Below are 27865 nucleotides of genomic sequence, written 5' to 3'. Positions count from 1 at the left end.
GGGGTTGGGTCCAAAGAGAACTGTGCATGGAAAGAAAAGAGCTGCTAGCAAAAGAATTTGTGTGCCGCTGTAATTATGAACTGTTGCAGTTACCATGCTTCTCTACTTGTACAAAATTTTGATTTTCTTACCCACATAATCTCTGCCTTGAATATCCCTGTGTTGAGCTTAATACATGGGAAACTAGCTCTTTTGCTTATCCAATTTAGGAGTCCTTTCGGCCTGTTGCGAACCCTAGAAAAGGATTTCTAGAACAAGAACAAGAACAAGAACAAGAACAATTTATTATTTATACCCCGCCCATCTGGATGGGTTTCCCCAGCCACTCTAATTACACAGCAGTGTGAATGAGTTAAACTGATTTCATAGATGCTGGAAGTGGGGGTGGTATATATGATATATATGGTGGTATATATGATCTTGCTGTTGTCCTTCCTTTTCAGTCCCGGTGTTCAGTGTAATGTAGGGAAAGTGCAACCCTGTAGAAGAACAGAAAATCATGCACCTGCCACATTGTTAATAACTTTTGTCTCTCAATGTTAAGCTTCTAAGGCTATAAAAATATATAATATACAGTCATACCTTATTTTGACCGGGATCCGTTCTGGAGTCCCAGCTGCTAGCAGAAATGGACACAGGGCAAAGTGCTGCGTCTGCGCATGCATGCAGAGTGGTTTGCGCTTTGTGTGCGCGCAAGTGGAAAACCCGGAAGTAACCCGTCCTAGTACTTCTGGGTTTGCCGTGGACGTTTGCTGGAATGGACGCTAGACAAGGCAGATGTTCACGGAGGTGTGTGTGTGTGTGTGTGTGTGTGTGTGTGTGTGTACACACACACACACACACACACGCTAATTAAAACATAAATCCTGGTACATCAACAACAACTTAATTCTTACCCAAACAAAGTGTTCCTGTCTGGCCATAAGTGGAATAATAATATATTGTAAGCCAACTTGAGCATGGTTTTGACTTTGGAAAGGCCGTGTATAAATAAAACGATCAATTGATGATCGATTAAGGTTTTCTTTTGTCTGCATATTTTTTGCATAGGAACATTTTCTTTTAGACGGCTTGTTTTCATAAGTGCTGATATTGATTCTACCACCCCTAGTGTTCTCTAGGTATTTATCGGGGGGGGGGGTTATTTGTTTGTTTGCTGTTTGTTTTTATAAAATTTCTACACTGCTTGATTGTAAACAACGATGACAAAAACACCTGCAGTGATTTACAAAAAGATTTTAAAAATCAAGAGAAACTCACAACCGTACTTTAGAAGTTAAAACACTGAAACTGATTAAAATTACCTCAACTTTCTTAGCATTTGGGTAGGTTTGTTTAAATGAGAGTGTTTTTACAAGGTGCCAAAAATAGTATAGTTGGAGGCACCTTCTCGATTTCAATAAGCAGGGAGTTCCAAAGTGAAGATGCTGTCACACTAAACAATCTAGTACTTACAAATGCTGAATGGTTACAATTTTGTTATTGGAGCTAGGCTTTTGGGAATAATTTGATGGAGAAAAAATGTTTACTATTGGATGAATGACAGTTAAACAGCAAAAAAGTCCATTAAGCGCCCAATGTTAGAGGGGGTGCAATATACCGCAGGGACTTTCCTACATCTTTGGTGACACTGTGACAAGCTGTACTGCTTTTAGTCAGCAGTCTTCGAAGAAATAGGAGTAATTTGTAATATTATTATAAATCCAACTGCTTTGTTAGCCTTGCTAGGAATAATAGCTAAATCAATACAATAATAGCTAAATCTCATTGGGAGATGTTGATATTTTTGCTGGTAACTGCCTGCTTAGGTAAAGGTAAAGGTACCCCTGCCCGAACGGGCCAGTCTTGACAGACTGTGGGGTTTGTGCGCCCATCTCACATCTATTGGCCGGGGGCCAGCGCTGTCCGGGGACACTTCCGGGTCACGTGGCCAGCGTGACATCGCTGCTCTGGCGAGCCAGAGCCGCACACGGAACGCCGTTTACCTTCCCGCTGGTAAGCGGTACCTATTTATCTACTTGCCCCCGGGGGTGCTTTCGAACTGCTAGGTGGGCAGGCGCTGGGACCGAGCAGCGGGAGCGCACCCCGCCGCGGGGATTCGAACCGCCGACCTTTCGATCGGCAAGCCCTAGGCGTTGAGGCTTTAGCCCACAGCGCCACCCGCGTCCCAACTGCCTGCTTAGAAAGAACTAAATGTTTGCCCTCAGCACCAGGGCTGTCAATAGATTCCTGGTATGCTCAGGTGTGGTCTACAGCTTTGGCTGATTGACCTGCCAGGTCAGGACAGCCAGAGGCAAGGTGAGTCCTTTATCCTTTACAACAGCCAACATCCACTCCTCTACCATATGAAAAGCAACAGTTGATCAAGACAACCTCCTCACATTCATGGAAACATCTAGAGAGACCTATTGGATTAGTTTTTAATAGGCATTATAAATCAGAGACATCACCTTGCCAACAAAGGTCCGTATAGTTAAAGCCATGGTTTTCCCAGTAGTGATGTATGGAAGTGAGAGCTGGACCATAAAGAAGGCTGATCGCCGAAGAATTGATGCTTTTGAATTATGGTGCTGGAGGAGACTCTTGAGAGTCCCATGGACTGCAAGAAGATCAAACGTATCCATTCTGAAGGAAATCAGCCCTGAGTGCTCACTGGAAGGACAGATCCTGAAGCTGAGGCTCCAATACTTTGGCCACCTCATGAGAAGAGAAGACTCCCTGGAAAAGACCCTGATGTTGGGAAAGATGGAGGGCACAAGGAGAAGGGGATGACAGAGGACAAGATGGTTGGACAGTGTTCTTGAAGCTACAAACATGAGTCTGACCAAACTGCGGGAGGCAGTGGAAGACAGGAGTGCCTGGCATGCTCTGGTCCATAGGGTCACGAAGAGTCGGACACGACTAAACAACAAAGTAGTGATTCTGACTTTAAGCTATTGTACCTTTCCCCCCGAGAAATGACAAACTAGCTGATTGTGTTGGTGTTTATTGTATTTTGAATTGCCTTTGTTACGTGTGACTAATGGAAAACAACACAAACTAGAGAGAACGAGCCATGGTTTGTTCATCTGTGAGACAAGCAATGGTTTGATCAACAATCATGGCTTAGCATTACATGGGAATCAGTCCACTGCTTCATTCCTCCCAGTGCTGGCTTTCTTCACATCATGCATGATTTTAGAAACCGCTCTCATTTCTCCTACTTTCTTACCTTTTCTCTAAACTTAAGAAGCCACAAATGCAGTGCCAAGCCAAACAGATGCTGATTTGCTGCTTAGCTTAACCACCGTTAATGGCCTGGTATTGCACCTGAGCGCTGCACTGTAGGTGTCAAAACATAGTCTCCTAGCATGCGTCACGGTGAAAAGCATGGCTTGTTCACTTGTACATATGGATTTTGCTTTTCTTTTCCTACACAGGTCGGAGAAGCGTAACTGTGAGATGACCCTCAGTTTCAGCTACTAAACTATCTAGTATCTCATTTACCTTTGCAGGACTCCTTTCTCCCGTCTCTTTAAAATCTTTGTTACACGAGGCTGAAATGTGATGTACTGAAAATACAAAATCAATATGTGGTGTTAGATTCACTTTAAAAGAAAAAAAATTATATTGATTCTGAGGTAATGGCAGCAGTTCATTTTGTAGGAATGCATGCCACCTCCTGTCTTTAGGATTATTTCCACATTTATTACATCTGAGCTAGAGCACATGGATATAAAACGGTCTTGATGTTCTTTTATAACTGGGTACCAAAATTGTCCGTACTCAAAAATAAAAATAAAAATGGTCAGTATGCAACTCAGGTTTACTGACAGTATACCCAGTGAAATTAATCAATTTCAGTAGGTTTACTCTGTATAAAAAATTAGGTGAATATCACCCATTGAACTGTGACTTTAGCATGTTTCCTTAAGGGCAAAAGTTTATTATTATAGTTTCCTCCTTTATTATGCATAGATTCCTTCTCATGCTGTTCTTGAACACTATGTCATATGTTCAATACCACCTTGGGTTTCAGGTAGTATTTTAAGGGTGTTTTTACACCTTTTGAAGGAAACAGCTTGCTATCCTGCTCAAAATCTGCCAGTGGAATCAAAACAGTAAAGACTAAACCTCGCTTTTTGTGGACTGTATCATTTCAGGCTGCAGGTGGTAGGGTTGTTTGAATTCTCCCTGCCGCTGTACTAAAATGGCAAGATCCAGCAAAAGATTTACTGCTCCATTCTGGCTAAATGCGTGAATGATTTCACACATCCAGCCCAAAGTTTTGGTAAAAATACTAGCCCAAAGTTTTGGTAAAAATACTATTGTTAGCGATATTATAGCATGGCACATTGTTGTCAGATTTAGTTCTGTGTAAGTAATGGAGGCAGCGAAACAAACTATTTGGCTCTCTCTGTGTACATATTTTTGTTTCTCTTGTGGGGGGAATCATTGTCCTTCAAATTAAGCGTTGTATATGAAACTTCTGCTAACATGAATTTATTTGTTTATATATTTCAGTTGAATTTCATTTTCAGAGATTTACATTTTCTTCTTTTCCCCTTCCTAGGTGGTTTGGTTTCTTAGACCCCTTGCTTTAAGGAGTTGGAATCTTGTGGTTACTTCTGATTGCAAGAGATTGATTTAAATAGAGATTCTGGGAACTGTAAGGTAAGCTCCCCCCCCCCCATTTTTTTTAAAAGCAGAGTGTATTCTGTTTTGTCACAAATGTGCCTTTTAAATGGTGCCAACTTCTGAATTTATGGCTGCTTGTCACATTACTTAGTTCACCATGCCTGCTAAAGACTGATGCACACGAAGCTGTATCTGGGGTGACTTGCGACGATATACAAAGATGCACTCTCTCTTGCTGTAGCTAATCTGCTCGCTAAACTGATGCACCAATTGGTTTGTTGGGAGGCAACAATGCCCACCTTACTACTTTTATATCAGAGCAGTTTTTTCCATTAGTGTAACCATTTTTGGAGTGGCTCTAAAAGCGTTACTCGTTCTGCTGTTAGTGGTGTGGGATTACAATATTGGTATTTAATCTGCTTCTGTAATTGTTTGGGGGGAAATATCACACCTTTTCTGAGATGTTGTTTTGGTAACCTCTCTTCTGCTCATTGCTTTGCAAACCTAAACATACCAAGTTTGGGGGCTCGCAGTATTGATGTCAACCCTTCTTCAACCATGCTTTCAAAGCAGGCTAGTATTCTTGCAAGAGTTCTGCAGCCTGGGGAGACATATCAGCTTGTTTCAGTTGTAAATCCGCAATCCCCCAATCTTGCGAAATTCACTGAAGTGTATTCCAGTACTTGGTACAAGTACTGCTTTACTGACATACGAGGGGAAGCAAATCCCCTCCCGTCCATGCCTTCGTTAATGGTCATAGTTTGTGCCATGTATGAGCCCAGGTTATTTCTTCCTGCCCATTACCTTGCTTTGAAATGGTAGGAAATGCTTGCTTTTGTCCACTTTTGTTCCTCGGGGAAAAAACCCTTATATTCCTTGTAATAATAATAATAAAAGAAACTTATTTGGCAGGATGCAAATAGTGCTTTTAAAAAATCTAAGCAGCTTGCATAAAAAGATGCAATATTCTTTTTTAAAAAACAAAATTCTGAAAACAAAGAGACTTAAAATTAACCAGATACAGATAAAAACCAACTGCCAGTGCTTGTACATTTTCTTCTTTTTCCACAATCTTGGTGTGGGCTTCTGAAACATATTCACGCTGCAAAGCATTTATAAATTGCAGTCCAGAAACAGTATAGTTATCCCAATAATATAAAGTAAAGGATAGTTATCTTCTTTTCTTTCCCCTTCCTGAAGTAGACATTAGTTTCCGATGCACTGCTAGAAATCTGAGTTCTATAGTCAGGGTAGGAACAAACAAGTACTGGAACTTAAAGCTGTGATGCAATTGTGTATTACCTTGGGGAAGTTATGTGAGATAGCTAGTAAGCTATCAGTGAAACAGCAATTGCCCATGTAGTATTAAGAGGCTTGCATACTGAACAATTGAATCGGTGAGGTTATTAAAAGCGTATTTCAGGAAAGTCTCTTTCCTTGTAGCTTAGTAAGCAAAAAACCACTTGGAAGAAAAAGGTGTTACAGGAAGGCTTCTAACTTCTGCAAAGTGTCTGTTTTAACGTTCTCTCTCTTAAGTGGTGCAAAAAGAACATTTATTTGGTTGGGATTCCCATTATCTCTGTCCAGCTTTTCTTTTCTTAAAAAAAATGGTGTATAATATTGTGCAACAAAATGAGATGCTTTTATCAAAATTACCTTTTGGGAATCTAAATTGCTGCTTGAAAATCAAAGGTGAGATACAGTAAGGTTAGGATGTCTTGATTCTGCGCACTCGAGCGTTAGGACTAGAACCAGATATTGGGAACAGATATTAGAAACATGCCATTATTTGCAAATGTAGCATGCTTTTACAAAAGCCAGAAAGAATAATGAGTGGAAAATAAGCTCTCAAGGGTTTTTCCCCCCCACGTTTGGTATGATTTTAGGGTGTGTGTGTGCTTTTTAAAAAAATCCTTAATTTCCCCCCTTCCTTACTTTAAAAGCTTTTATGCTAATAAAAGATCCTTTGTTTTTGAGGAAAATAACTTTAAAAAGCTACCTTTCCCATATGTCTTCCAGTCCATCTGTGCTGCTAACATAACAACCTCATTTCTCACCTTCTTTCACAGGCATTTTGCCAAATTCTTTCCAAGTTTTATCTAGCACATGCACTAACCCTTTAAAAACAAAAAAGAGCAGTCTCCCTAAAAGAGTGAACTCTATTTAACCATCAGTGCAATCCAGAAAATGACTGGTGTACTAAATCCCCGTTGAACACCATGAGATTTAAAGAGCTTAACTGTACATTGAAGCCCCACTGATCTCAAAGAGGCTTGAGCACATCTCTCCTTTTTCCTGAATTGTATTAAAGGGGCTAGAAGGAGCCGTGTGGGGTGTCCAACACTTCGACCTTTAGAAAATCGCCATTCCTAGTACTTCTATATCATCGAAGCAACTTTCAGTCTACTTAGCTTCACTGTGTTCCTGCAACTGTTCCTCTGAGACTATGAACCTGAAACAATTATTGGGGAGTAAGCCAAAAAGCTTTCCTTTTTCAGCAGGAACTCAGTTCTGGCACCTCTTTTTCTTTAAAAAGAAGAAGAAAAAAAGCACTGGTAAGCCCCATAGACTTTTTGTGAATCTGTCTAGAATCACGCTGCACAATAGCTATCAAACTGGTGTACCAACATCCCCACCAGCCAATCAGAGCTGTTGTAGTGTTTCCCTGGAGCAGGCACCCCCAAACTCAGCCCTCCAGATGTTTTGGGACTACAGTTCCTGTCACCCCTGACCACTGTTCCTGTTAGCTAGGGATGATGGGAGTTGTAGTCCCAAAACATCTGGAGGGCCGAGTTTGGGGATGCCTGCCCTGGAGGAAGAGGAGATACAGCTTAGTGCAGAGGTCCCTCAGCAAGAGTTCCTGTCTCCTTCCTCTTTTCAGGAAAGAATGGAGGAAAATGCACACTTAGTACCATTCAGACCATCTCAGTAGAACTATGAATGACCCACATGCAGCCCCATTCCTGCTCCCTTTTGAGATCTGATTCAACCAGTAAGTCTATAACAGTTTTTTGTCCAAAATAAGAAACGATGGCTACTAACCTCTGAACAAGTCAGGATTCTAAACAGCTTGAGAGTTGGTTTTGGATAGTTTCTTGTGCTTCCTGGTTCAGATGAAATAGAAAGGATGGGTAATTAAATAATAATAATAATAATAATAATAATAATAATAATAATAATAATAATAATAGTATAATGTATTATTTATACCCCGCCCATCTGGCTGGGCTTCCCCAGCCACTCTGGGTGGCTTCCAAAAAAATATTAAAATGCTGTAATACATCAAACATTAAAAGCTTCCCTAAACAGGGCTGCCTTCAGATGTATTCTAAAAGTCTGGTAGTTGTTGTTCTCTTTGACATTAGAGATTCCCATATTGCATTCAGGTTCATGTCAAAGGAAGCAGCCAACAGGCTGTGTGCTCAGGCAAACGCTCATTCATCTCTCTGGTTATTAAGCTGACACAGTGCTTGTCTAAACTGCTTAGAATGGTGGATGCAAGCCACACTTCTGCATTCTTTTCACTAGGAAAGGCTAAATACCCTCTGAACGGTTCCCATCCTCCTATAGATGTTTGCAATCTCTGCTGCTTATTGTTTAAACTTGCCTGACTGAGAGGATGATCATGTGCATAGATACGGAAGCCAGGCAATGTGTGAGCCATATAGTAAAGGTAAAGGGACCCCTGACCATTAGGTCCAGTCATGGACAATTCTGGCTGAGGGAGCCGTCTTACAGCTTCTGGGTCATGTGGTCAGCATGACTAAGCTGCTTCTGGCGAACCAGAGCAGCGCACGGAAACGCCGTTTACCTTCCGGCGGGAGCGGTACCTATTTATCTACTTGCACTGGTGTGCTTTTGAACTGCTAGGTTGGCAGGAGCTGGGACTGAGCAACAGGAGCTCACCCCTTTGCGGGGATTCGAACCGCAACCTTCTGATCAGCAAGCCCTAGGCTCTGTGGTTTAACCCACAGCGCCACCCGCGTCCCACTGTAAGCCATATATTCAGTGCGTATACCTGCTTGTTTGACTGATGCAGTATGCCTTCCACCTCTTATGATTCCCCCAAAAAGGAGGTGTCATGTGAACCAAGTCTTAAATGGAGTGCCTGAGTCATCTGTTACGTTTTTATGAGGGAAGCTTCGGCTCAGTCTGCTGTGACTCGGAGACTATCCTTGGCTGGATCAATGTTGTGTGAACTAGCCCATAGATTATTTCATTTCCTTTATTTGAGCTGTCAAGCAACTGTTGTACACATTTGACAGGCTTTTTGAAGCTACTTCAAAAAAAACAGATAATACTTTCATAGAAATACTCTGCAATATCTCATTTAGTGTGCAGCCTGAAACTCCTGGTGGAAAATGATTTCAATTAAAGCTAATATATTTTAAGAAAACATTATTGATCAGTGTGCGCTTTTTACTGGAACACTGCCCCCTCCTTCTCCCCCCAACTGAAACTAAAGAGATTATCTCATGTCACTAGAAAATAAATTGTAATGTCAAAAAGAGCATTGCTTTAAAGGTCACCGTGCCCATGTGCTCTCTTTCCCAACAATGTTGAGATTTTCCCCAAACTATCAAAATAACTGTTATTACAAACAAAACAAATTGAGATTCTAAAAGTTAATAATAAAACATGAATTACTTTGAGGTAGCAGTGAGAACTATGCCTTCAGCTAGAAGGGATCAGAAATGAGATTTACTCTGTTCGTATTACTAAACAGTCTATTATTCCCATGAGCTATTTCAGAAACTTTTGGTCTTGTTTTGGGATTAGAAATAACTTATACATATTCAGCACCACACACCAGACACTTTCCTTACTGAGCTATTAATGGAATTTTTGTGGGAACAGTACTCTGTGACTTTCTGTACTCTTATATGTAAACACTGCATTGTGTGTTATGAAAACCTTCAAAGGAAAGCAAACATTTTTTTCCAAGGAAAGCAATTTTTATGAAAATATGAAACTGCCTTATAGTCAGACTTGGTGAGGCAGTCCTATCTCCCTTCAAGGCTTTGAGTTGAGATTCATTTCAGCCCTTTTACCTGAGCTTAAAAACCTAAAGCAAGGATGTGTGAATTTGAGTGTGGAATTATTTGCATACCAAGCATATATGCTGTACCACTGATTTTATTACCACATTTTCCCGTGTATAAGACTAGGTTTTCCCCCTAAAAAATAATGTCCAAAATTTGGGGGCGTCTTATGGACAGATAGATTTCCCCCCTCCCATTTTCTTAAATTGGAGTCCCCCAAAATAGGGGGCGTCTTATACATGGGGGCATATTATAGACAGAAAAATATGGTATATCCATATCCTGCTCTTGCATGAGGCTTCCCAGGGGTTGCCTATTGAGGAAACTGATCAGGTCTGCACCACCCAACTCTTAATTTCAGTAGTGTGGTAACACCAGATCCTACAAGGCCATTACTTGGCCGTAATGACTGCATGTTCCTTAGAACACGCAGTGAAGATGTGCTTGCTTTTAGATGTAGCTCTTGACAGTGTTTTATATTAGTTCACACTCCCAGACAAGGACAGACCCACATAAAGCACATTGCAGTAGTCAAGCCTTGAGGTTACTAATGCGTAAACCAATGTGGTCAGGCTGTTGCCAGTGGTTGACTGTGGTTGTAGCCAGTGTGCCCTCTGGAAGTGGTAAAAAGCATTCCTGGCTTGGCCCTCTTGTGACATAGATATATCAAATAAACTCTGAGTGAATACATGCACCTTCAGAGGGAGGACCACTGTGACTTTGGAATACCATCTCTTTAAATATACAGGCCATATCCAAGCAAGTCATACTTTGAGCGGACCCATTGAATTAATAGACTTGATTGATGTTCAGTGGGCCTAGTCTGAATACGACTTAGGATTGTATCCAGCTAAGTCTTTCGTTGATTACGCTACTCCCTATCAACTCTCATAATTTGGCCCTTAATTTCTGCCATTTTGTCGTTCAGGCGGACCCTTTGGTCTAGCCTTTTTGAAATGTTGGTTTACCTGGTTGCCTTTTGACAGCTCGTGCCATCCATCCCTTTGAATGCAAAATTCACACACATCCACCCACTTGGTTGTATAAGCATGAATGTATTAAAAATCAGAATATTTTCTTCTGCAAAAACCGTTGAAATTTGCCAGCGGGAGATTTCTGTTGATGGGTCTCTTTGGCCCTAGCTTTTTGATGTTGGGAACAGTTCTGACACATGATGATGCACCTCGAAAGCTTCCCTACAAACACAGCTGTTCCAGTCTTTCCTGTCAACCTCCTTTGACCAGCAGTTCTTTGTAGGAGGGTTTAAAATGCTGCTTGAATCAGCTAAATCAGACTTGCACTGTGAATGAACTTTGTTGCAAAGTTAGACGTGACTGCGGAGACATGAATTATTGAAAGGTAAATTGTTTTTAGTCACTCTTTCTGTGTTCATGTAGCGTTTGAAGAGAGGAAGAGTTGAAGGCTACTGAGAGGACAGATTGTGTTCATAATGAATCCTGAATGGTTTTGCCTACCTTTGCTTTGAATTCAGAAATCTACCTTACCTTTCTTTGAGTGAAATTTCAACTTTTAGATGCAAAAATATATAGTGTGTTCTTAAGCTTTAGCAGCTACTTAAGAGAGCTTGTTTTAAAAAAGGGAGGCATTGGCTGTTAAAGTCTGTGATGAACGCCATTAAGTGCTGTGTGCAGCTTCTTAAATCCTTTATACACAAATATTTTAATCTTTCTTAAGCCCGTTAGCACCTTCCTACACACACACTCTCTTTATAATGGAAGAGGCAGATTTCCCTCCCCCTTTTTGGCAGCATTATTTATGTAGGAGGATCTTAGCGAGATTATAATCTTCCACTTCCCTAGTCATAAGCCTACTCAGAACTTCTTTTTACATTCCTACCAAGAGAAAATCTCCAAGAGCTAAATTTGAATATTGGAATTGCCTCTTAAATATCAAAAAATAAATGGTTGATTGGCTGTATATTTAATTTATCAGTGTAGAAACTGGCAAAGTGCATGTAGTTCGTGATGTTTATGTTTATAGCATTCTAAGATAAGACCTGTCAAGTTCTAATACAGAATCAACATTTGAAGGAGCTAAAATGAAGGGTTTATGCTACTGTAAAACAGTTGCCATCTTCATGGTTTGGGCTCTTGTTTTGAGAATAGTTGTGCAAGATTCTAGGTTTTCAGTAGACTTAGAAGTCCACTATATATTCTTCTTGCTGTCCGTGGCAGAATAATTTAACACTGAATGGAAGAGTTGTCATCAGTTAAATGAGGCAAGAGTTAGTTGCTTTTTATGTAGAACCAAATGTACACCGAATCTGTTGCTGTGAGCAAAGATTCTGTTATATATCTGCCTCTGTTTCCATCAAATTACTTCCTTTTGCTTGCACCATGTGGCAGATCAGCTAGGTGCCTCCTTGATTTATCTGCTTCAGAAATAAATAGGAGTAACTCTGATGTATGTGTTTTCATATGGCTGCCATCCAAATAAGGAGCTTGTAAAAGAATAAATTCATCTGAGAATTTTTGAGCTCTTTAAAAATTGGACTCCGTAGTTCTTTAAAGGAGAAAAACATCTTCTTGCTATATAGTGTTGCATGTGAGTTGCCTTCTTTTTAATTCTTCATCTTCCTCATTTAGCAAGTCATGCTAGTCTGCCCACCATCTTCTTTCTTCTTCCTTTACCCTCAAATCAAGTGCTGAAAATATAGAAGAAAATAATATACTTTACCACACATTGTGCTTCGTTGGCACCTTTTACCCACATTGCTATTACTTGGGCTTGTAAAGGGTGCATTGTGGACTATGATTTTAGTGCAAAGCTGCTTACAAAGTGGGGATTCTGGTCTGCAATTAGGGTAGTACTGCAAGTCCCAGCAACTTGAATAACATATGGGGGGGGGGCAGGTAAGCCCCGTACCACATAATTAATCACAAGATGTGGCACACACACACCATTTGAATGACAATGCCCATCAACTTTGAGGGGAGCGGCCCCCTCAAATATTTTATTCAGCGGAGTAGAAGGGATCTTAGCCCCTAGGAGTTGACTCCTCTAAATCCCAGTCTTACTTGGATGGCTGTCTCCAGAGGGTGGATTCTTGGATCCTCCAATGTGGGGTCAGTTTTATCCTCCATGCTGCTGAATGTCAACATAAAGCTGCTGAGTGGTGTCATCCAGGGATTTGGAGTGTGTTGTTATCAATATGCCTAGGACATGGAACTCAGTTCCTCCTGTACTTCAGGAGGTGTGGCATAGGATCTATCAGACCAGTGTTAGGCTTCCATAATAAGAGCCAATAAACTGAAGCTCAATCCAGATTAGACCAGGGCACTGTTTCTGTTTAGTTCAGTTCAACCTCTTCTGAATGAATGGGGTTGCAATCCCTCTAAAGGAGCAGGTGCACGGTTTCGGGGTATGTCTGGCTGTATGTCTACCTGAGGAGGCACAAGTGAACTTAGTAGTTGCAGAACACCTCCTATCAGCTACAACCCTGCCTGGACAGGGAATGCCTAGTTTCTGTTGTCTACACTCTGGTAAACTCTAGGTTATATGGATATACAATTAGAAAAAAGACTATGGAACTTGGTTCCAATATACGATTATGGTGGTGAGACTTTTATATGCACAAAGATGGAAAGACTCATCATTACCAACTATGGAGGATTGGTTGTTAAAATTAATGGACTTAGCTGAGAGGGTGAAATTGACATGTTTAATCAGAGGAAAGTCATTGCTAACATTTACTGAAGATTGGAAACCTCTCATAGACTTTTTGTGTGAAAAAGAAAATGAACTAATGACATTTGGTTTTGAGGACTGAAGATAATGTTGGTTTATAGAAAGTGGTTTTATTGGGTGTTATATTAAGAGTGGCTGAGTTGGATAATGTTTATATATCGAGGACAGGCAAAGAATCAGAAGTTCTTTATTTTCTTAACTTCTATGTTTTTTCTCTTTTTCTTCCCTTCTCCCCTTTATCTCTTCTCTCTCTGTCCTTCTCCATTTCTCCATTTTTTATTTTTTCTCTGTTTTTATTTAGATTAACATTTTAATTTTGATACAAAGATAATAATATTTGAATCTGTTTTTCCTATAATAAAATTTATTTTTTAACAAAATTAATCCGCATCTGTACATATATTAGTTTGTGTTTGTTTATCTCATTTCCAAACTTCCCTTCATCAAATTGCAATCCTGGAGCAGTTTCCAGTAAAATGATTGAAACAGAATATAGTAGTACATTGAAACCCTAATAAGGTCAAGTTAAACAATGTAAAACAATACCAAACACTTGATAAGAGCAGTTAATTATATGCAAAACTGTGTTCTCATCTGTGTGTTTTTCTCCTTTTTTTGGCCATGTGCAAGCAGCTGCCTTGTTTGCAAGTGCCCTTAAAAACAGCATTTGCTAGTATTTCTTTAGTGATAAAAACCAGGCATGCTCCTTGGGGTCAGGGAACCATCAGGTTCTGTCAGATGATTCCAGAAGCTGATTTCCTACAGAGTGTTATACAGAACAGCATCTGGACATCATAAATTTCAGCCCTAGTTTTAGGTGGAATTCTCAATCTGTTCCTCATCAATGCTCCAAGGCCTCATGTTTGCATTGTGTCTTGAAGCTCTGGTTCAGATCCCAAATCTGTACTTAACAGCTCCTGGGGCAAATCTCTGTCTTGGTTCCAGTTCCCCATCTCTAGCACAGAAATAACTTGTGCCCAGTCTCATAGGAAATATTGCCTGCTTTTGAGCCTTGGGAAGCAGGCTATAAATGTAAATTGATTTACCTACATTTAACACTGTGCTTGGCAACAAGTTGGGTATCCTCTAGAGTAGTCAGAAGGAGAACAGTGGTACATCATGTTTTTCAGTAGCACTGAATAGTGACTCATGTTGTTGAGAGCCATCTAACATAAGGCAAATCTTCCAGTCAGTAGTTGGTATAAATAACTTGTGACAAAAAAAGTCTCAAAAGCTCGCTTCCAAAATTCTCCTTTTTCAACCCAAACATTGTGTGGAAAGCTCTATGCTCCATCTGCTTTAAAAAGTCTTTCCCCCACTGCTTAATCATTCATATAAAAAGTTTGGGATAGCCAATCTCGTAAACTTGTTTTTAATTAAGGAAATAATTTCCTGGATGATTTTTGAAGGCTTAATAGCAGTTGCCAATAACGTTGCTTTTAAGCTTTATTTAGTTGGAAATGAGATGTGTAACATCTTTATATAACATCTCAGGACTCCTATAGCTTGGTAACAAGGGAACTAAGAACGATATACTAAAATGCAGAGGTTGCTGATTAGATCAGTAATCTGGTCTGTTCTCTTTTGAGTGTTGAATTCTCTTATTTTGGCTAAATACTTGTATCTGCCAGATATCATGTAACAATTAGCCATGATAACCAAAGCGTTCTGTACCCTATTGTGCTAGGACCAATCAGACTGCTGCATTCTGAATCCTATTCTGAATCAGACTGCTGCCTTTTGGATCCTATTCAACTCAGTACATAACAGTTTAAAAGCATTAAGATCTGTTGGTCTATTTGTTCGCAATTTGAGTATGGTTACTTTTAAAAAATTGCAACAGCACAAAGTCTTTGGCTTTATAATAAGACATGTAGGCAGTAAATTCAAGGTTTGGGAGCAGTGTTACCACAATTTACCAGATGCTGAAATCCAACCATCAGCCTTCCCCCCCCCCCCCGCCGCCTTCAATTCAAAACTGGTTTCCACAGTTGTCAGAAATTGAGGAAAAGAGATCTCCTCCTTCCATCTTGGTGAACTGTGATACCCAAGTGGGAGGTGTGGGTTTGTTGTCTCCTGGTGAAAGACAAACATTTCCAAGGAAGCTCTGCTTTTTGCACAGCAGGCGGCTGCCTCTTTTAGCTGAAAGGGTATACTGAACGCTAACGTAAGGAAGGGATGGGGTGTTCTCCCCACAGGGGATGAGCACACAAAAGAATTCTGTGGTACTCAGTTGAAAGTTAAATGGTTATTGTACTATAATAGTTTTTTAATGCTGGAGGTGGGAAATGTGCTGTTAGCTTCTGCGTGTACATACACACACAGCAACCATCAGTTAAAACTTTAATTGCCCAGTGACATTTTTCTAATACCTGGGCTAACCAGGCTCCTAGACATTAATCCAGGTAACCAGGATTTGCGTTTAACTACACTCATTTTTTTTGGCATTTTGACATCTGTTTGGGCTTCAGCTTGATGATTTTAGAGTAATGAATTCTTGGTACAGTATGCTTATACAAATCTTAAGTGGGGTGTGTGTGTGTGTGTGTGTCTGTCTGTCTGTCTGTCTGTCTGTCTGTCTGTCTGCCAGACTCTCTTAATCTTTTCTCCTGTGCTCACTACGAGTCAATAACCCTAACAGATCAAACACCATTAACTGTAAAGCTGGAAGTTCATTCCAATCCTTCTAGCAGTGTGAAACCTGCATTAATCACTGTGATTGTGTCAACTGTATGATAATGTCACGCTTTCGTATCAAAACACGACAGCGGCTCTTACTTGAGAGTATCAGAGAGATGCAGAACTGAACTGAAGTAGGCAAAGATGTCCCAACAGTTGCCACACCCTTCTTGCAAAGCTTTTAAAGACATGGCGGGGCAAGCTCACTCACAGAACTTTCTCATGTGCAATCTTGTGTTCTGTCTGGTCTAGAGATGGGAAGGCCTGGAAAGAACCCGGAAAAATTGGGGGGGGGGACAGGTTTCCCCCCTGTTTTTCTCCAAAGCCATTTTTTCCAGAAAAAACCGAGAGAGAGAGAAAACAGTTTGATATAGTTTGAATATTCCACACACACTCCCCCCCCCATTTTCCCAGGGGGGAAAAAAGGCTTTGGGGGGAAATGGAAAAAAACCTGGGTCCCCCCAAATTTTCCAGGCCCCCCCCCAGGCCTTCCCATCTCTAGTCTGGTCTCATGTATGGAGGAAGCACCTGGTTCTCGGTGACAGCGCTGTGTCCTGCCCCTTTAACTCCAGCTCTGCTGCTGCCACCTCCTCCTACTTAGCTGGTCAAAGTACTTCCCCCTCCGCAATGAGGCTCTGCTCCCTGCAGGAGAAGTAGAAGGGAGAGTTGCAGATCTGCTTTCTCCCCTCCAACTTGTAGAGTTGCAAGGGGGAGAACCGGCATCCTTAGGTGGCAGCATTCACTTCTCCCCTCTGCCTTTTCTCCTTACTCCTCCTCTGGCTGGGGCTGCCAAACCGTGCCAGATCCCAATGACAGTTTTAATATTTTATTATACTTTATTTGTCACGTGTATATAGCTGGATAGACTGTTAATCTCAGGGGTGTGGTTTCCAGCCCCACATTGGGCAAAATATTCCTGCATTGCAGGGCGTTGGACTAGATCACCCTTGGGGTCCCTTCTGACTCTACAGAACTATGATTCTATGATCTTCAAGCCACAGTATTTTGTCATGAACTGGCAGGACAACAGGGAGGAGGAAGAGGGGTGTAGCCAGGACCGGGACGGAGAAGTTGGTGTAGGAAGTACTTGTGGGGAGACGGAGGATGATGAGGGGAAGGGGTTCAACGCACAGGAACCAGAGCAGCGGGACCCATTACCAGAGCTATGTTCTGACTCCACGAACATGGTGGGCTCTGAGGCGTAGGGAGCAACAGGCAGGGCAATCTAGGAGGCTGAAGCAGACTACTAATGCTGAACTCACTAGTAGTTGACCAGGTGGGGCTCACTAGCTCTGGGAGAAGGTGTGTGATTCTTCAGCTGGAGTAGGCTTGGAGCAGGTGAGGGTCACATGCCTCATCAAGCCCAGGTGCTGCAATCAGCATGAAAAGTATAAAAGGACAACAGAGCTGTATTGCCCATTTTGATGGGCCTCAGCGTGGCAGTTCCAGTATCTCTGTAGGACTGTACTTCACTTTGGACATGTGGATTGACCCTGGACTGAGGACTTGACATACTGACTTTGCTGCCAGGTAGGCCAGGGGTTCAGGACAGCTTTCCTCCAGGGAGCTCTTCCTCCCCTTTTATCCTCACAGCACCCTTGTGAGGCAGCTTGGACTTAAAGACTATGATTTGCCCAGGGTCACTTCCTAACCTCTGCCACAGACTGGCATGGTCTGCAGCAGGTCTGCTTGTCTCCCTCCTAAAACCATACCTGAAACCAAGGAGACTGGTTTTTAGGGTGTGGGGATGGGGAATCTTTGTTCCTGTAGTTTTAGGTAGGGAACCTTTTTAGTATAGCTATGTGAAAGGATGCTTGGGTTATGGATGATCATAGGCATTCACATATATTGCTTTTTACGTGCAAGTCACCTAAAGGCTTTGGCATGCACAAATTCAGGAAACGACGACATGAACAATTATATCTTTCATTTTATGGTGAAAAACAAAACTCCCTTGTCCTTATCCCCATCCCACCCTCAATTTATTGAGTTTCTAGCCATGCACAGTTGGGTGGTTTGTTTAGGCTCAGTTTAGTATATTAAAAATGCAGTCTTCATGCAGCACTGATAGAGGAAGATTTGTTGACTTTACTGAGACTTGCTCTGGTAAAGCACTTTGACAAATCGGGCTGTGAGAAAGCCAATACAGTTGTCTGCATGCCAGGAGTTGTTTGGGTTTGACAGGCTTAGAGGAGGCAAATCTCATTTGATTCTGCAAAAGCCATGCAAGTGTGCCTGTTCTGGTGTGTATACTGCTGCAGCGACAAAGGAAGTTGCGCAGTCTGGATCAAGGATGGCCAGGAGTTATTCTGTATTCCTAGGGGTTACTCTGGGCTCCAGGCAGCCTTCCGGGGATCAGACTGTATTTTACTGCACAAACCAACCTCATAAGTTCAAGTTCCATAACGAAGGTAACAAACATCTTGCCATTCTACAGCACATGCATTCAGACATTCCCTATAAAGATATACTTGTACATACTAAATGTATGGACATTTTCTTTCTTTCCAAGTTAAACTGAGAATGATTTTCAAGCCTGTAGAATTTGGTATATCCACTGAATATCACATTAAGATTGGTTTGGGGTTGAATCAGGCTGGCTAAGTCACAGATAGTGGCAGCCTTGATGATGTAATCAATGATTCAGTTATTTGACAGCATCCCAGCTCAATTCTACTTTTTATATGCTGTTGATATGAGCATGTAACAATCTGCAGGTTTTGTTGGAATTGATCAGTTTTACTACAAATTAATAAAATATCCTCTTTTTAAAAATCTAGCTAGCATCCCTGAACTTGATTAGTGGAAGGTGTGACTTTACCAAAACAGTGATTTTGTTTACATGGGCACTTTGTGTAGTTATTACACATGATTAGCTGTGCAAATAACTTTGTCATTACGTTGCAGGAGCAATATAATGCTTCTTTGAACTTCCAGATTGGGCCAAATAAGTGTTCTACATTTGGTAGCATTTTGAAAATAAACATTTCTAATTTTGACTTCCTGGGTACCAGGGGGACTTTAAAGGGGGTTTTTTTTGGCAGGGTGAGGCTCCCCCACCATCGAGTAGAACATTTGAAACCATCAAAGCAGCAAGAGGTCATAAGAACTTTTTTCTTAAAATTCTGTAAGACAAACTGAGATGTTCCCCCGCATTATTAGAATTACCTGTACTTAAAAATGAAAACTAAAACTATAATGCTTAAGGGATTTGTGACAAAATCCATATATATATGGTTCATGAGCATTCACCCAAACTACTCCCAGTCATTGTAGATATTATATATCTTGCAGAGGCAGTATAAATACCTCTGCTAGTGCTGGGAGACACTTGATCCTGATCACTGAAGTCTTTACTGGTATGCTGTCAACAGCAATTCAAATCAAGGCAAAGGAGAGTGACAGCTGGGACCCCTACAGAAGAAATGTAGAGAAATGTGCTTGGTAACTACCTAAGGCAGGTTTGTTCAATGTCTTGATTATCTATCTGGAGCTTGACCGTGTTTTGGTAGTTTTCAGAGAGGCTAGGTGTACACTATGCAAGCTTTGACTTATTTTAACTGAGGGGTAAATGTGTTACGGTTTGTCATTATTCAGTGCTGTCAATATACATAGGCAGTTACAAATTATAAAAGGAAAAGGGAAATGGGAAGGGAATAATGACACTATAGGGTTGCATGCATGCTAGTGGTCTTTGTTGTGGTTTCATTTTTGTATTCTTTTACGGTAAGCAGCTTTGAGCATTTTTAACGAAAAGCAGTTCACGAACATATATATTATTAATCTTTCTCTCTATAGAGTGTTCTAATATTAAAACATTTCCCCTCAATTAGTCTAAAAGGTTTATTTATGCATAACTGTTCAAGACTGTCCCTGTTTTTGCGGGAGCATCTTTTTATAGATTAATACTTCTCCGTTAAAAACCCCCGACTTAAATACAAACATAGGATTGGATTCAAATGTTGCACAAGGAGAAGACTACGTGCACGAATATATTTTCTGCCTCCTGAAAAGCAACTCTAGGGTTAAGAGGGCTTTACATTGATGGTGGGGGCTGCATTGGGTGGTACTCTAAATTGACCAGAAGTATCTTGAGAGGGTTTGCAAAGGGGTGAGATCAAGTGGGGAAGATCCTTGCATGAGTGGCCTTTTATTTTCCCAACCTTTGGGGTCCAATTCATTAAGTATGCGAAGTCTTGAGGAGAGGAAAGGAAAGGTACGGAAAGATGCTTCCCTCTGGGGTGAGAACACATGATGTCTTCAGAACAATGTAAAGCCAGTCAGGTATTTTACACATTCAGATAAAGAAAATGGAAGTCTTGCCTGTGATTCTGTGAAGGGAAAATAGGATACGGCCTTCGTAGCTATGTCCCTGCTATTATGAAACGAGAAGGTATCTTGGACTGGGCTTCTTTTGTTCCCTGTGAATTGCATAGCAAGGGAAATGGGGCTCAATCGGGGGAGAATTTTGTCAAGTCGTTTTAATTTTTGAAAACATTTCATGCTTTAAAGAGGCAAAGCGTGTGCTCTTACAAATATGGTGCTGACAAACAAGAACATAAAACAAGCTAGTTGTGTTTTGAAAAGAAGAATAAGTTTGCTAGGAAATTTGCTGTCTTGAGTTCAGCCTTTGGGCTTTTGTGTCTAAAAGCAACAGCAAGCCTGTGTGTTATGTATTCTCTTGCATTTTGTGCTCTCTCCTACGCTGCTTGGACTCCAGCAGCCACAAGATCAGGCTTCATAGCTAGATGCCTGCAGCGGAAAGCTTGCACACCTGTTAGGCTGCCTGTGCAACTCCAGCAGGGAGCCTAGCTATTCTGAATTTAAGCACCTTCAGCTTTGGGAAGGGAGGATGAAATGAGATCTGATCTAGAGGAACTGTAGAGAGGATGATCCTGGTTCTAATTTTACATCTTCGGAAGGGTTGTTTATTTGCTGCTGTCACTAGAATGGAGGTGGAGGAGGGGGTGGGAATTAGATGGCAGTCATACATTTCATATTGGAGTTGTGTTTAAGATCTCGATGATGTTCAAGAGATTCACTAGCAGATACTTCATGTGTTAAGAATAGATTAAACTCATGGGAGCAGTGTGTGTGTGTGTGTGTGTGTGTGTGTGTGTGTGTCTATGTGTGGTGTTACAACCTTGTGAGACTTATTAGCAATTGCATCTACCTGAGACTTGAGGTCTACCAGGCTGCTTCCAGCTGATTAAAATTACTGGTATCTGTGAAGAAAATAGTCTGGACATCTTCCCCACTAAGTTTTCATGAAGCCATTGTTTGATGAGCCTGGTTTGTTTCATATAATCAAAATGGGAACAAACCCAGTACTAAGCCAAAACGAAAAAGTGCAGATGGTATGCATTTGGGGAGGGGGTGTGGTTCATGGAAAAGGGCTCCAAGTTAGCAGATGTCGAATATCGGCAATGATTCTCGCCTTTAGAATGGCACCGATGGAGAACATAAACGCAGCATGCACTTTTTATAAAGACTGAAGAAAAGAACTTACTTGTCAAGCATCCTCCCAACTCCACCCCCGCTGTAACTAAATGGGAAAATCTCTTCCTTTTGAAGTCCTACAACTGAGTATCATGTTGATAATTGATTGATGTAAAAGAAATTGGCTCTTTCATATCCTTCATCTTTTAGCCCAAGCTTTGAGCTCTGTCTTTGTAACATGCATGTTGTACTGATGAAGCTGTTTCTGTCTCCAGCTTTGTTCCATCTGGCAAAAAAAATCAGTTTTTACAATATGTGCTTTGGGGGGGGGGGGGAAAGAAAACCAGAAATCAATACCCCATTTGATAGAGACTGGAGATATAACGTGGGCTAATGCCAAAGGATATGTGGCAGGTGAGGCCTAAATTTGCTTTAATTTAGTCCCCCTTCTTTTGTCTTGGTAACTCAACCAACTGATTAATTTTGTCCAGTTGCTTAGAAGCACATCCTGCTTTTCATAGGAAGGGATGGGTTTTTGGAAGGGATTTTTGAAGACTGATGGGCATCAAAGCCTCAGGCTAGCAAAATGCTGCGAGAAATCACTTTTAATCATTTTAAATTTTTAGAGGGGAAACATAAAAATCTTTCTGCAAACATGGTGACATGGCTGACTCAATTGATCTAGAATCAGAGGTAGTGATTACACTTGTGTGGTAGTTGATTCTGTAGCATGTAAAAGTCTCATACTTGTCCCAGTGTATTTCATGCTTTTAATAACATCATTGTCATAACCTTTGCCTGCAAGAAAATATCCATAAGACTGTGTATTAGAGGTTATGTTTGTAGGGAAAGGGCGTAATGTGCCAGTTTTTATAAAGGGCGCATACATGTGGCTATAAAGTATTTTTCTCACTCAGGCCATGAGATGCGGGTCCTGCCTCTTAAGACAGTTCAGAAATAGCATAATATACTGATCCTGGCCCAACCTCACTGGTTGCCGGTTTCCAGGCCCAATGCAAGGCACTGGTTTTGACCTATACAGTGGTACCTTCGGTTAAGAACTTAATTCGTTCTGGAAGTCCGTTCTTAACCTGAAACTGTTCTTAACCTGAGGTACCACTTTAGCTAATTGGGCTTCCCGCTGCCGCCGCACGATTTCTGTTCTCATCCTGAGGTAGAGTTGTTAACCTGTGGTACTATTTCTGGGTTAGCGGAGTCTGTAACCTGGAGCGTCTGTAAGCCGAGAGCCTTAAACAGATCAGGACTACAGTACTTCATAGAAACCCTCTTCCCATATGAACAGACCCAGACCCTGTGACCGTCACCTGAGGCCCTTCATTGTGTACCCCCTCCTCAAGAGGTCTGTAGGGGAGCAACATGTGGAATGGTCTCTTTGGGGAGTCTTCATTACATATCTTTCGGAGCTACCAGGCGAAAACGTTCCACTATAACCAAGCCTTTGGCTCATTAAACATTTTGTGGCCTTGTGTGGGAAGGGGGTTATTGGATTGCTTTGTTTTGCATTTTGTTATCTTTTTTGTGTGTGTTTTTTTGGGTGAACCATCTTACGATCTTTGGTTGAATGGTGACATACAAATCAAATCAAATAAATAAATAAATAAATAGTTTGCTCTTCATTTGTTACTATGTGTGATGGGATGATTAGCTGCTTGTACGTAAAATCGTGCTCCCTCAGAGTTTGTGCGGCTCCACAAACCTCTGTGTGTGACAGAGCTCCTCAGACATGTCTGCTCTAGTCACTAGTAGAGTCTGACAGTGGCTGCCTGCGGAAGCGCTTCCAGCAAAGAAGCTCCTTAACGGAAACGCGTCTCCTGGACTCACGACGTGGCAGCTTCCGGCGAAGCATGGGTCTCCCTATGGTTGCTTCTGACACCTCCCCACTGTTCTCGCTGGACGTGTCTCTCACCCCTTTCTCTCCCCTGCTGTTTCCTGCCTGGGCTGCTGCGTCTCTCTCAGCATTCCTGAGATCCTCCTCCAGAGTACCCTCTCTCCCCCTGCTGGTCCCTGCTTCAGCTGCTGACTCCCTCCCAGCCTCTGGGAGCCTTACCACCTCCCTTTCCTCTGATGTCAGTTCCCTGACACTATGAGATAAAAATAGGAATTTCTCCAGGTGCGTTCCCTCCATAGCTGTTGCCACATGAATGCATTTATTACAATACTGTATCTGAAGCAGAGTACAAAACATCTGAATGGGGTGACCTTCTGAATGAGGCCATTTCCATAGTGCTCTTGTTCTGTTCCTGTGGCCAACAGAATATACTTGATCGTCAGAAGAAATAGCTTAGGTTATGTACACACCAGCAGCTTAAAATACAGCAAGGTTATTCCCACCTCCTGTGTTTCAAGTCACATTTGGAAGATGCCTTGAGTGAAAACACGTCAAACAGCAGTATTTCTCAAGGCACCACAAGATAGATATGGATTGTAACTAGCATCGTGTGTGCACAGCTTTAAGCACCAGCAATGGGAGTGCACTGGAGCCAGAATAAACGGTAATGTGTACACAGCTTTAAAGAACCGTTTTAAAAAAAAAAGCTCCCCCTGTGATAACTTATTCTTGATGAGCCATCTAAGATATCTGACCTTGGAACTATGAGAAGCATGAGTGCTGGTCCATCTTAGTAGGACTCTTTGTTTAGGTCACTTTCTTGCTGCTGTTCAGCCAATGACTATCATCTATATACAGTGGTACCTCAGGTTAAGTACTTAATTCGTTCCGGAGGTCCGTTCTTAACCTGAAACTGTTCTTAACCTGAAGCACCACTTTAGCTAATGGGGCCTCCCGCTGCTGCCGCCCCACCGGAGCACGATTTCTGTTCTCATCCTGAAGCAAAGTACTTAACCTGAGGTGCGATTTCTGGGTTAGCAGAGTCTGTAACCAGAAGCGTATGTAACCTGAAACGTATGTAACCCGAGGTACCACTGTATATCCAAAACCTTGCTCAGGAAAGGGAAATTACTAAGTGGCCAGTAGTTAGTTAGGTTTTCTGAATCCAGGAAATAATAATAATAATAATAATAATAATAATAATAATAATAATAATAAAAAATAATATTCATTCATTCATTCATTCATTCTCCAGCCACTCTGAGCGGCTTCCAACACAATAGTAAAATAAAGTAATGCATCAAACATTAAAAGTTTCCCTAAACAGTGGGTGGTTTTGCCACTGCCTCCTTCAAACAGGCAGGGACTACCCTCTCTCGTAAAGGCATTGATCACCTCCTTGGTCCAGCCAGCTGTTCCCTCCCTGCTGGTTTTTATCAGCCAAGAGGGGCAAGGGTCTAGAGCGCAAGTGGTTGCCCTGACCAATCTGAGAACCTTGTGCACATCCTCTTAAAGCGGCTTGCACAGGATTAAAAGCAAGACAGGATGACAGTAAAATTGCACAACAATAAAACAATCCTACGGCAAGGCAGATAAAATTCCAGCCTTTAAATTTCAATGAATACTTACAAAACCAAGACCCAGGCAAATGAAGTCTTCATGTGGAACCAGGAAAAAAAAGGATAGCACCAGTCAGGCTTTGCACAGCTGGGCAGGCAAGTGTTCAAAACCACAGACCCAGAGGAGGGCACATAGTAGTGGTTGGGTGCAAGTATACCGAAGAAGGATGTCGGAAATGCCAGAGTGATTAGTTCTAGTCATAGCTGTCAACCGTCCCTTATTTGGTGGGAAAGTCCCTTATCCCAGCGCTGTGTCCCGCTGCTGTCCCTTATTGATGATGTCCCTTAAATTTCCTGGGTTTCAAAGGAAGCAGCTCCTCTCCCTCCCTCCTTGCCGGTCAGGGAGGAGGGAGGCTCCAACTGTGTTGCTTGGATGCGTTGCTCACCCAATAAGGAGTCTAAAAATGACGGGGGTGGAGCTTGCATGCCGTGTGCCGATCAAATCAGCCGTGTTGCCTGGGGACTCGCCTTTGCTCAGCGCTTCCCAGCGGAGAGGTGACGGTGGTTTCCCTTTCTGTGGGAAAGTTTGCCGGGTTGCTGTGCTGTGGGAACCACCGCTTGAGGCTTCGTTTGGCTGCTGGCTGGGCTTTTTGCCTTTGGCTTGGAGGGGCTCAGAAGTTGAACATACCTGTGCTCAGAAAATCCCTTATTTTGGTTGCTGATCCCTTATTTTCGAGGCTGCTGGTCCCTTATTTTCAAATCTGTAAGTTGACAGCTATGGTTCTAGTGCTTTATTAAGAAAGGTATAGACCTCCAGCAAAGCAGCCTGCCAGTTCTCCGTGGGACATGGGATGGACACCAGGGCAAGGAGGTAGCTTGTCCGCACCCAAGCAAATGTGAATTCATTCTTTATACACAAAGCAGCGTACACCACTTTGTCTAGGACTTCCCATTACTTCACCTGCCCAGATGAGGGTACAGGTGGCAAATACCCAAGGTTTACAGGTAGTTCCTCTTTCTGGGCTCGGAGCCCAGCACTCCAAGACCACAGATAAGGATAACATCAAAGCATGCTAATTAGCATATATCAAAGCAAGTGAATATAAACATATATGAGCTCATTGCTACAACGGCTACCAGTTAATTGTGGGGTTATCTTGACTACCAAGATAGCATTAGCAAAGCTTCCAGAACAGTTTAACTTCAGTTCAACACAGTCTTTCCCGTTGCCATCTGCCAGGCTTTTAGTGATGGCGGTGGGATATTTACCTCCTCCCACGTGACCATACCTTCTGTGTAACCAGGCTGCCAGCCATTTAGGGTCCTGAGGTTGGGTGTAGGCTCTGCTGGACACATGCACTCTACTTCCCTCCACTGTGAGAACCTGACAAGTATTACAGTTCTTTTTACTGCACTTTGATGTAAAGAATTCACCTTGGAATACGTGGAAATTTTACCAAGGAGAGGATGAAGAACAAATGTGGTAACGGTCATCCTTGTTTAGTACCCCTATCAATGGTGGTTGAGGTGAAATTAGTGTGAACCAAGGAAGAATTGGCAGTTTCAATATGGCGTAGATGAATTTGTTGCCCATTTGATTGTGTTGTAGCACTTTTAATAACATTACCATTCCAGGCAATCAAATACCTTGAATATGTCTATAGTGACCACAACACCAAGGGGTGGTTTTTCTGTGTAGCATAATGGATGACATTTAATGTGGAACTTTCCCCTTTTAACTGTTGTGAGGGGAGTAAATGAGAGAGCTCACAACTTTGTCTTTGAGGCCAAGTAATCTCCCAGTAGGCTTTTACTTTACTTTACTCTACTATTTTATATTTTTCAACTATTTTTCTTTTCTTTTCTTTTTCTTGAAGTTAAATTCCTGTCCTCAAATTGGCCGTGTGGTTCTTTGATTGGAATGTTGTTAGGCTGCTGTTTAAAAGGCCTGCATCTTCCAGCAGTTTCTAGAACATGAAAGGAAAACAGACTACTGGGTACTGCTGTGCATAAAAGGATGAAGAACGTTGACTTTGTAATGATTGCTGTTGTACAAAGTTTATTTTTAACCCACTTCCTTCTCCATTGAGAGTTTCATATTCAAGGAGAGATGAGACACGGTGACCACAAGATTACTGGCAAACTGCCATAGTAATTATCTGTAGACAATATCTGTCTGACAGTATAATAATCCTAATAATTCAATTAATCAAAACAATAAACAAGGGATAAATATAGGAACGCTGAAGGCAAAATAAGTGACACATTTGCTCTGATGGAAGCTGAATAGTTGCAGTGTAAGCCAATTCTCATTTGCGTTTTCCCATCTGTCTAAGTCTGAATATCAGTGATATGAGCAGAATCCCCCATTGGGCTTTTTGGGGGCTTTAATCTTTCTAAAGAAACAATTGCTTTTCTATTTCTGCATTTGTAGGTACTCCTTCATCTGTCATTCTTACTAACATACAGGTAACAAAGGACAGAACTGGTCAGTAAGAAACTTTTGGATTTTAAAAATATTTCCTTTTTATAATCTGTGTATTTGATTTGACAGTTCAAATATAAGCCCCAGTGTTATACATAAAGGCTCTTTCAGTTTGCTTTATTGCTGTTCTAAAGTCAGTTTTCCATAATCGCTGCTGTGTTTGCTTTAGTAAAGGACATAAAGGTCAGATTGTAAAATGATGGACAAGGCCCATAAAATATATAAAAAGGAAATAATAAAGTTTTGAGCAAGGGTTGATTGTATGACTTTTGTCACAGCAGGCAAATTCACTCTATTTCCCTTACTGCATGGTTTATTCAGGCAGTTCTCACAGCATTCAGTACAGAACAACCTGTCTCCTTTTTAGCACATACTTTGATTTTAGAATAAATCATGTTTACAATAAGCAAATTGGAGCATCTCCTCAAGGAGCAAAATTAAGTTAACTGTGAGTTTTTAGACATGGATGTGAATTATTTTGCTGCTT

At 41.6% G+C, this 27865-nt stretch overlaps 1 protein-coding gene and 2 long non-coding RNA genes across 5 annotated transcripts in view; 1 reads left to right on the top strand and 2 right to left on the bottom strand.

Moving 5' to 3' along the window:
• The window catches only part of KLHL29 (kelch like family member 29), a 430669-nt gene that overhangs the window by 54222 nt on the left and 348582 nt on the right, over positions 1 to 27865 (top strand). The window contains exon 2 of the mRNA XM_082215506.1: positions 4553 to 4653. The gene's annotated coding sequence lies outside the window, so the exon portion shown is untranslated. The remainder of the gene's footprint in view (positions 1 to 4552; positions 4654 to 27865) is intronic.
• LOC309528359 lies at positions 312 to 6420 on the bottom strand. Its single transcript, XR_014217706.1, has 3 exons — positions 6274 to 6420; positions 3487 to 3551; positions 312 to 479 (listed from the first exon to the last, which is right to left on the bottom strand). It is a non-coding gene; the product is annotated as an uncharacterized lncRNA (long non-coding RNA).
• On the bottom strand, positions 10134 to 24308 carry LOC309528340. Of its 3 annotated transcripts, none has more exons than XR_014217683.1 (4): positions 24090 to 24308; positions 21556 to 21803; positions 19356 to 19460; positions 10134 to 12324 (listed from the first exon to the last, which is right to left on the bottom strand). It is a non-coding gene; the product is annotated as an uncharacterized lncRNA (long non-coding RNA). The 3 variants fall into 3 exon arrangements; XR_014217685.1 differs by lacking the exon at positions 24090 to 24308 and adding an exon at positions 22811 to 22865; XR_014217684.1 differs by lacking the exon at positions 19356 to 19460.

Source organism: Podarcis vaucheri (genome assembly GCF_965113315.1).
Source record: "Podarcis vaucheri genome assembly, chromosome: 3".
Taxonomy (NCBI): domain Eukaryota; kingdom Metazoa; phylum Chordata; class Lepidosauria; order Squamata; family Lacertidae; genus Podarcis; species Podarcis vaucheri.
The sequence above is the reverse complement of the archived record's forward strand: the minus strand, read 5'-3'. Positions and strand labels throughout refer to the sequence as shown.